Raw genomic sequence first — 10,618 nt, 5'->3', positions numbered from 1 at the left:
TCCATCTAGTGCAGAGATGAAGAATACCCATGTGTGGTCATGGCGCAGAGCTTAATGAGTTAAGCACCGGGACAACTTTACCTTTCTTTTAATTATGTTCTCATTTACGATGTATATTATATCCCTAATACGTGACTAAAGCATCATTTTCTTCCAACATTCTATAATTAATACAAACTCCGTTCTGAAGACTCCAATAAATTACATTATTATTATTAAAAGGTAAAGCTATTCCTGTAACAGGCCGTCGATGCCCGTAGGGTTGTGATACGTCGAGGCTCCCACATTTTCTAGACATTCGGTTCACAGATGGCCGCTCTTCACCCTCAGGAAGATTCTTGGTACTCATTTCCGTTAGAGGCTGAGTCGACTCCAGGGCCACAGTGCGGCTAGAATGATTATGTCAATTGAAAAAATCCGATTACTTCATCGGGAATCGAATCTGCGACCTTCCGGCTTATAGCATAGTGCCTAAACCAACTATGCTACAGAGCGGTCCAATTATTATTAATGCTATATAACTGATGGCTCCAAATTAGCAAATTTGGCACCACACGACTGTCCATTCAGAAGGGAATTAAGTAGCATCACATGCCAGAGGTATTTAGCTTTCTAAAACGCAATTATACTGTAAGAACAATGACCCCGAAGCTGAAATACAATCCCTGTCACTCGTTAACAAGTGTGAGTAAGACCGCTCCCAGATCCTGCAACATGGCTGCATCAACTTGGACTCCAAGATCAGCCAGCGCAGTGCAGAGACCTCGGCATAACAGGTGTAAACCCGGAAAGAATTTCCTACTTGTTGTGATCTGAAATAGAGCTGCAGGTACTGCAGATGGCACGATCAAATTAATTTATTTTGTGACAGGGTTGCCCATTAGAACTGTCAGTAATTTCGCTGCACTGTAATGCTTTGTGGATCAAGAGACGATACAATAGTTTTCTATTTCAGTGCTTCTAATTTTCTTAGATACATTTGGACCATGCTGTCTGGGAATTGGATGTTATTTCTTCCTGTTCAATTCCCATCCATTCACGATTTGTATACAACTCAATACAATTTATTTCCTCTGTTGTCATTAAAGTAAATGGATCGCTATGAAAATTGGAGAACCAGTTACTCTTGACAATTTCGACCCTGTAATACTAGCTGTGCCAGAAAGGCAGGGACATAGCTCAAGCGGTTAGTCGCTGGCTTCCCACCGCGGCGGTCGGTCCCGGATCTGGTCAAGTGGGATTTGTGGTGGACGAAGTGGCGCTGGGGCAGGTTTTCTCCGAGTACTTCGGTTTCCACTGCCAATCTTCATTCCATCAATTGCTCCACAATCACCCTCACCTATCATCTGGGGCTGGTACAATAGGCCAGAAGTGGCCGCAGTACAAGGGACTTAGTCCCACTCCACTAGCATTAAAAAAAATTACTGTGAAGTGGTATATTTGGCCCACACGGTAGCGTAGTTGGTTGAATCATTATGCTACAAGCCAGAACATCGCGGGTTCGAGTCTCTATGATGTGGATTTTTTTTTCCAATTTACGTAATCCTTTTAGCCGCATTATGGCCCTGGGTTCGACTCAGCCTCTAACAGAATTGGGTACCGGGAATGTTCCTGGGCGGTAAAGGGCGGCAGGCGCGTAAGGATGAGAACCTCACCGCCATCTGTGAGCCGATTGTCTAGAATAAATGCGGGTGCCTAAACGTCTCACAAACCTATGGGCCTACACGGCCTGTTATAGATAGCTTCTTACCTGAAACGTTATACTTATCTACAAATATTTCTCACCAACATTTGTTTCTTAAGAGTGTACAAACACGTCGAAATTAACTGGTAAGCTCATATTTCCGAAAGAAATATAAACCAGTGTACATAACACTGCATATCGCAGGGACTAGTTTATGTCCGTATTTCTGTGAGCTGGAGAGGGGCAAAGTTTAGAAGTCTGCGTGGAAAACCAAGTCTGCAGATTTACCGTAACAGTCCAGCTCTGTAAACAAATCGGAATGCTGGGGGGGGGGTCTAACGTCAACATATAAAATATTAGGGCTGTAAGCCACATTAGATACCAAAACCAGTGTACTACATTAATGTCATTATCACGTGAGTTGTAGCGCTATTCGTGACCTGTTCCATCTAACAGGAGTAAAGGAACATGTGTTTAATAATCTTGCCTCAGCTGTGCAAATGACAAGAAATGAGTCGAAGCAGTTAACAGAACACGAAATATGCGTATGTCTTAACCATCAGAAGCCCTGTCCGTTCCCAGAGGCATAAATATAATGCAGCAGCTTGACACATTAGGAAGATATTAAATCTTAAAATATATCCCACTTCCGTACGTGGATTCCAGCACTGTCATATAGCAATATATCATACACTGTATGCTATCAGATAATATAGGGGTGGGAAAAACGTGTAACTAGATTTTTAATTCATTACAAATAACAGGAAAGTATAGTCATTCGAAACAAATCAATAATCAACGAATTAAACACTACGCCATGAAGGCGTATGGTGGAGTGGATGTATAGAACCAAATTTTCTTGACCTCGGCACTAGCTGAAGATGAGTGGTTAGCTTCATGCGCTGGCCGCTTTACCCCCGACATCCACTGTATAGGAAGTTGGGTGGATCCAAGAGCCGGTCTGGATGATTTGGAGAAGAGAATATTCTTGACCCTACCGGATTTCGAACTCCGACCCTCAGCCGCCCTGCCCGTAGCCAGTCGCTATACCGACTACGTTACCCCGGTAAAACAGATCAATAAGCAGACAAAAATGAAAATTGATATCCTGGGGAATGAAAATTTCGAGATAGGCCTATATTATTTTAATGTACCTTACCTACAGCTGAGGCCGATTACAGTGGCCACGCCAAGGCATGAACTGTCTTCGCTCGGTCGATAGGTGGAATCGTTGATTCGAATCCCACTCAAGCCATGGATGTCTGTGTGCGTTTATTCTGTTTCTGTTCTTCTGTGTGTAGGTAGCGGCCTTGCGACGGGCTGATCCCCGTTCAAGGCGTCCTGCCGTCTGTGTATAGGATTAAGAAACTGAAGAAGTGGCCAAGGTCCAACAAAGGGCTGTACAGCCATAGACAGACAGACCTACATTTGAGAATGGAAGTGTTACGCAGAGTCCGCTACAAATTCCATTCAACAAGCACTTACATTGACGTCCCTGCGTTTTCCAATCTGTGAAGACTGATCTGTCAATGAGTAAGAAAAGTAAAGCTATCCCTTAACAGTCCGGTGAGGCGAGGGTTGCGAAACGTCGAGGCTCCCATATTTTCTAGCCAATCGTCTCACAGATGGAGGTAAGGTTGACACTCTTACGCCCCGGCCAAATTTTCCACCAGGAATATTCCTGGTCCTCATTTCTGTTAGAGACTGAGCCAAACCCAGGGCCATAGTACGGCTGGAAGGATTAGTTACATTGAAGAAATCCATATCATTTGGACCCGAACTCACGACCTTTCGGCTTTTAGCATAGTGCATCAACCAACTACGCTACCGTGTACCCACTGTGTCAATGAGTATAAATTATAATTATTTTGTAATCTTTTAAACATAGAATTGCACAGGAACCAATGCTTCCATTTAGAAACTGCAAAATCCGGCCTCCAAATAAAAGGAACTGCCCACCCCTGGACAAGCAGATATAAAGTGGAATTATAATTACATCTGCACCCATGGTGAACATTAATCATAGTCTACACGCGGCTCTGATCTCTTGCCTTTACGGCTTCTTTCTTACAGAGGTACTAATTGGCCATGACATATTTATGTTATGGCCGCGATTAAAGACATGAAACTCAATTCTCGGGCATTCCATAGGCTGATTTTGTATGAAGTGTCATGAAAGTTTCTTGCAGATGCTGTAACGTAATTTGCCTGTTTTTTATTGTTATTATTTATTATTATGTTTCGGAAATTGGCTCTATTCCCGTTATTCTAGTGGACCCCTAGGTCGAGAGTGAGAAAGCTTAGTACGTGCTGTAGTGAACTGTAGTGTGTGATTTAGTGATAGTGCTACACTTTCTTGTAGTTATGACATGTAAGTGCAGGTCACGGTAGCCGAGCGGTCTAAGGCATGCACTGTCTTCGCTCCCTCGGAAGCCGGGATTGTGGGTTCGAATCCCACTCAGGGCATGGATGTTTCCTTGCGTTTTTCTGTGTTTGTGTATAGGTAGAGGCCTTACGACGAACTGATCACTCACCCAAGGAGTCCAACCGTATGTCTAAGATCTAGTAAACCGAAGTGAAACGGAGAGTTTCATGGAGGTAGGCCAAGGCCCAAATGACGGCTTTAGCGCCAATGAAAAAAAAATGACATGTAAGTGGTCAATAAATCCAATTACCAATCGAAACCCTTCCTATAGTCACTCATACACGTGACAGCATTATTTCGATACTTAATCGCTCCTAATTAAATTTATATAAGTTTATTTCTTCACGAGGACTGCCCTAGTAGGAGCGATTGTAGAATTACGTAAAGGCGATATTATGACAATGCTAGTAATTAAGATTGGAAGTAGCGCCCCGGAAAACACACGTAAGAGTTACAAAGGTAGCGGTGTTTCGATAGCTATTAAGGTCAGATGCTGCTCAAAGTCGGTGTATTTTGCAACAGACCATTAATGTATGATATGGAAGGTGGTATCCCGAAATAGATTTAATACCAAACTAAACTTAACTTGTAACGCTGTTATTATGTGTACGGATAAAATTACACGATAAATTAGATAGGGGGGACGCGGTAGCGTACTTGGTTGAGGCACTATGCTACAAGCCGGAAGATTGCGGGATCGAGTCCCGATGAGGTGGATTTTTTCAATAGACCTTATCATTACAGCCGCAATTAGACCCTGGGGTCGACTCAGCCTCTAACAGAAATGAGTACCAGGAATATTCCTGGGGGGAAAAGGGCGGCCGCGCTAAGGCTGACAACCTTACCGCCATCTGTGAGCCGATTGTCTGGATAATGTGGGACCCTCAACATCACACAACCCTATGGGCCTTCACGGCATGTTACAGGGGATACCTTCACTTTTTACTTTACAGCATCAATTGATAGTCACAGAAAGTATATGGTTACCGTTGTGTTAGACATAATGCAGTGCCAGGAGGCAAAAACCCATGACTTCTTGACCTCGGCAGTAAGGGATAAGCTTCACGCCACGGCCGTTTTAGGCTCGGTATCCAGAGTGGAAAAGGATGATTGGGGCTAGAGCCATTCTGGATACAAAAGTTCCACTATCTGAGCAATCGTTCAGTTCCAGAAGATCTTGCGTAATCTGAAATTTGCGAAAGTAGAAATCGTACTGTGACATACGCACGTACGCGTGTTTGTGATAGGCACAGAAAATGAAAACATGAAAAAAAAAATACGGTACGGAAAAAAATTGTCGAGAGCACACGAAACTAATATTTGGAACACAAGTTATCCTTGTAATAGGCCATGAAGGCCCAAGGGTTGTGAAGCGTCGAGGCTCCCACATTTTCTTTAGAGTATCCTCTCACATATGACGGTTAGGTTGTCAGCTTTACGCTCCGGCCACCCTTTACCCCACAAGAAAATTCATGGTACTCATTTCTGTTAGAGGCTGAGTCGACCTCAGGGACATAGTGCGGCTGGAAGGATTAGGGCAATTGAAAAAAACCAATGACCTCATCGAGACTCGAACCCGCGACATTCCGGCTTGTAACATGGTGCCACAACCAACTATGCAACCGTGTTCCCCCTAATATTTAGAACAACAAATATTAATTTAAATGTTATGTTAATTTATTGCGTGCCTTAAGGAACAATTTACGTAAGGGCCACTTTGCAAGTCGAGGCGTAGGTGCAGCATTTAATGGAGCTATCCCGGGTTCAGATACCGGTATACAATTAGGTTAAGCAGAAATTCCGTCGTACTTTATGCAGCTAATTTTGAGCTGCTTTAAGCGCTGGAACCATAAGCAGCTTTTCCATAGAACATTATGCACGTTTCATACGCCCGAGAGATGAAGCCACATATGACGCGTTTGGGAAAGCTGTCTACGGACAGAGTTGAACGCTCCTCCCATGATGGATCAGTGTGTCTCCGCTTGCGAATATGGCAGATTTATCGCAGCAAAGACAGCAAGCAGCTGAACTGGGCCTCACCCCACGCCGGCCTGATCCCCTGTTCTTACTGCAGTGGCGCCGACCCGCCAGATGCATGCTGTGTCATTTCCAACTATGTCCTTACTGCAGCAAAAGGTAAAAAAGGTAAAGTTGCCCCTGTACTGAACTAATTAAGCACTACGCCGTGAAGACGTATGGGGGAGTGGATGTATAGATCAATATTTTCTAGATCTGGGCATTAATTAGAGGTGAGTGCCTCAGGGAAAGCCACGACTGCTTTACCCCCGGGGAAAGTGCCCCCGGTACCCATTGGATAGGAGGATGGGTGGGACCCAGAGCCGGTCTGGACGACGTGAAGAGAAAATTCTAGACCCTACCGGGAATCGAACTCCGATCTCTGGGTCGTTCAGCCCGTAGGCAGTCGCTATACCGACTGAGCTATCCCGGCTCCCATCCTACGGTAGGTCTATTATTATACACGCGTTATATTTCTTGTTCAACATTTGATTAATTATGGGTCAACATAAACTTTCAAAATTCTTAACACCATTGTGCACAGTAATTTGTAGTTTTAGAGTGTTAAACTTAATTCGTTTAAGAGATTCTGTTTTTGTTTCAAAATAGACGTCAAAACAGCACGAAGAACGATTACCGATGTATCGCTTTGGTGGATATTTATGAGGATATAAAAGTCTAAGAGCTGATCACAGTAGCCCCGCGGTTTAAGGCATGAACCGTCTTTGCCTGCTCGAACACTGGGATCGTGGGTTCGAATCCCATTCAAGGCATGGATGTCTGTATTTTGTGTATATTCTGTTTGCATTGTTCTGTGTGTAGGCAGAGGCCTTGCGAGGGGCTGATCCCCCGTCTGAGGAGTCCTACCGACTGTATATAGGGTTAAGAAACTGAAAAATAAAAAGCGGCCAAGGTCCAACAAAGGGCGGTAGAGTTTAATAATAATAACGTTGTAAGAAAATTAGTACGAACAAAATATCAGCGAAATTGAATGGATTTAGCATTCATCAAGCTAATTCATGACAAAATGTTCTAATACTACGCTTAGCATTTGTACAATCTTTGGATAGACTGTACAAAGCATTTCAGGTTTTTTTATAGTACCTTCCTTTTCTGATCTATGGCTCTACAGCCCTTGTGGACCTTGGCCGATTTTTCAGTTCCTTTATCTTTTACACAGTCGGTAGGGCTCCTTGGACGGGAGATCAGCCCGTCGCAAGGCCGCTACTTACATACAGGACAACAAAAACACAGAATAAACGCAGACAGACACTATGCCTCGAGTGGGATTCGAACCCACGATCCAATTGTTCGAGTGGGCGAAGACGGTTCATGCCTTACAGCGTGCAGCCACTGTGATGAGTAATCCTGTTCTGATACCACACCAAAATGTAACTTGCACTAAAAGTTGTGGGTAAATCCAGATTTTTAGCCTTATTCATTAAAAAAAACGGTTTACAGTATGGTGAAAAATGCAGTTTACTACATAACCCACACACCGTCCATGGATATTATCAAATTTAATAGAAACTTACATTATTTTGGAAAATTACAAATTTCTAGAAATTTTGATCCATAATGAAGCCTGGTCTACATAAGCCCAGAACGAAATTTTCTGTGTCTGTCCAGATATTTTGTTGAAATTCGGTATGGCAGATCTTCACTAGTTTTCATTCCATTATCCTCATTTTTAAGCAAGCTCATAAAACCTCCAAAACACGTCGATGGTAAATTGGTATGGAGCACAGCACTTTCAACCTTGACTCTGCAATCGAGTCAAATATAGTATTTAATACAGGTTTCATAATGGGACGTGAGATAAGCAACAACAGATACATAAGCGCTGCCAGCCACGAAACGTAATTTTATTAACCGTTTGAAGAAGTAAGGTCGGAATAGCATTCACTTCGCAGAGAATACATTGCGTCTATGAAATGTACTACGTTCTCAGATGTAATTCTGTGTAGTCTGGTAGAAGTTCATCGACGTTTCGGAGGAACATATTGCCTCCATCATCAGGATCGAAGAGTAAGCCAAGCAGTTAATAAAGAATAAGCAAAGCGGTTAGCCGAATACACTGGATCTAGTTTACAGAATTCGCGATTGTTTGAAAATCTTTCGGAACCCACAAATACACTGTGCTGGCAAAATTGGAGCTCTTAAACTGTAAAGCAGGTGGGATATGCGAGATATACGGTATATACAGCACATCTTCCCTCCTGAAGTCTAAATGTCGAAATTTTAAATCAGATATACGAAACTACACTTTTACCTATTGTACTGTATTAGAGTGGCCGGTCACGGTAGCCGAGCGGTCTAAGGCATGTACTGTCTTCGCTCGCTTGGAAACCGGGATCGTGGGGTCGGATCTGTTTCCTGGGAGGTACGAACTGAATTCTTTTATATTATTCTTATCCACTGCCGGCCACGGTAGCCGAGCGGTCTGAGGCATGTACTGTCTTCGCTCGCTTGGAAACCGGGATCGTGGGGTCGGATCTGTTTCCTGGGAGGTACGAACTGAATTCTTTTATATTATTCTTATCCACTGCCGGCCACGGTAGCCGAGCGGTCTGAGGCATGCACTGTCTTCGCTCGCTCGGAAGCCGGGATCGTGGGGTCAAATTCCACCCAGGGGATGGATGTTCAGTGTTTGTGTGTATGCGTTCTCCTGTGTTTGTGTGCAGGTAGAGGCCTTGCGAGGAGCTGATCACCCGCCGAAGGAGTCCTACCGAATGTGTAAGTTCTAATAAACCGAACTGAAACGTAGAGTTTCATGGAGGTTGGCCAAGGCCCAAATTGGAGCTGTAGCGCCAAAAGGGGGAAAATATATTAGCGTGAAACTTTGTTCTCTAACTATATGGTGTGAACACAGATTGACGGCGTTTGTGAATTTGAGGGTTAAAGAAACAGGAAGCAAAAGCAGAAGGAAGAAAATGTATAATGAGGAGAATAATACTGGGGAAGATGGGTTGAAAATTCTGCAAGGAACAGAGACCGGAACATTATCAGCTGCGAAGCTGAGACCTTATAATCGCTCCGATATTTGATTCAGACGAATTGAGCCTTCAGTGTTTGCTGGCCGACCTCTCCCCATTGTTCCTTTAGGATAACAGCTAAACAGCTTCCGTGAAAATCGAATAATTGGCACTTAAAATATGTTGCAGATATCTGTGTTGGCATCCTTATGCCTTTTCTCTTAAGTTAAATGTGTTTAGTTCTTGTCTAATATCTTAGACGTTTTAAGAAGTCAGGATATGGTCCAGTGGGATACCAGTGCTGTAGCCAGTACATTTCTCGGGACTACATACTTAAGAGAATAACTTACAAATAAACTAGAACAGCGAGCAGTCTTATTACGTATATAGACATTTTCTTACCAGCGTATGTTGGGTGTAGGAGTGTGACAAGGTACACCATCGCGATTAGCATAAAGGGCGGAGAGCGCCTGCAAGTGTGGGTGCTAACATACCGACCTAATTATTCTGGAAATGTAAAGTCTGCATACATGTACATCTGATGCAAACCAACACCAACATAAACTTGGTTCACAACGCATCGTGGCACGTGAAAGTCTGCACTTTTACTGTACATATGCCAACCATTAAAGGGCATAGCACGACCGTATTATTCAAACAAGGGTGCTAAGGAATAGACAGATTTTCAAAAAGTGTTCTGAGCCATTTTCTACAATTTAGTGGCCCTGGTGTTTCGTTAATGGGGATAGAATTTTACTGTTGTAAACCTAATCCCGCAAAATATTTCCGTTTCTTTACATGTTCACCCTATTGAGAAATTTTCAGATAAAATTTGTATGTAGTAATTAGATTATATATAATGTAACATATAACATATATGACCCGGGATAGCTCAGTCAAATAGCGACCGGATACTTGCTGGACTTCGGAGTTCCATTCCCGGCAGAAATAAAAAATTATTCTATTTCCCATAGCGCCTAGAGGTCCAATTAATCTCCTATTCAAGAGGTACCGGGAGATTCTTTCCCAGGGGTCAAGGGACCGGGGCATGAAGCTGACCACTCAGCCCCACCTAGTGTAGAGGTCAAGAATGGTGGAGCTATACCTCCTCTTTACCACACACCTTAATGGCGTGGTGCTTAATTAATTAAGCAAGGGGACACCTTTACGTTGATGGATATTATAATAGTAAAAATATAAAAATTGCAACCTAAAAGGATCTTGAAAACACTCTTTAAATATAACATACTCTTCGAAGGACAGTTGTTTCTCAAGATTTCTAAAAATAAAGTTTTGCAGGAGAAGGGGAAGTATTTTCTTCGAAACCGATCTTTTTAGCGGTAGGAAAATGAGGTTTATGCGGAAACAGGGTCATCTTCATCGTTACGACCACACGGAACAACTGCAAACCATATGAACGCAGAAACCGGGTCTCGGCACGTGTCGGCTACTGCGGTAATGCATACAAGAGAACCTGGACGCTCAACAGATCGGAACAGCCTTGTTCTCTTTACAGCA

The 10,618-nt window shown here is 43.2% G+C and overlaps 1 protein-coding gene across 1 annotated transcript in view; it reads right to left on the bottom strand.

The window, feature by feature from the left end:
- LOC111870270 (protein jagged-1b) overlaps window positions 1-10,618 on the bottom strand; it is a 330,686-nt gene that overhangs the window by 229,828 nt on the left and 90,240 nt on the right. The window lies entirely within an intron of this gene.

Source organism: Cryptotermes secundus, unplaced genomic scaffold (assembly GCF_002891405.2).
Source record: "Cryptotermes secundus unplaced genomic scaffold, Csec_1.0 scaffold94, whole genome shotgun sequence".
NCBI lineage: Eukaryota > Metazoa > Arthropoda > Insecta > Blattodea > Kalotermitidae > Cryptotermes > Cryptotermes secundus.
The sequence above is the reverse complement of the archived record's forward strand: the minus strand, read 5'-3'. Positions and strand labels throughout refer to the sequence as shown.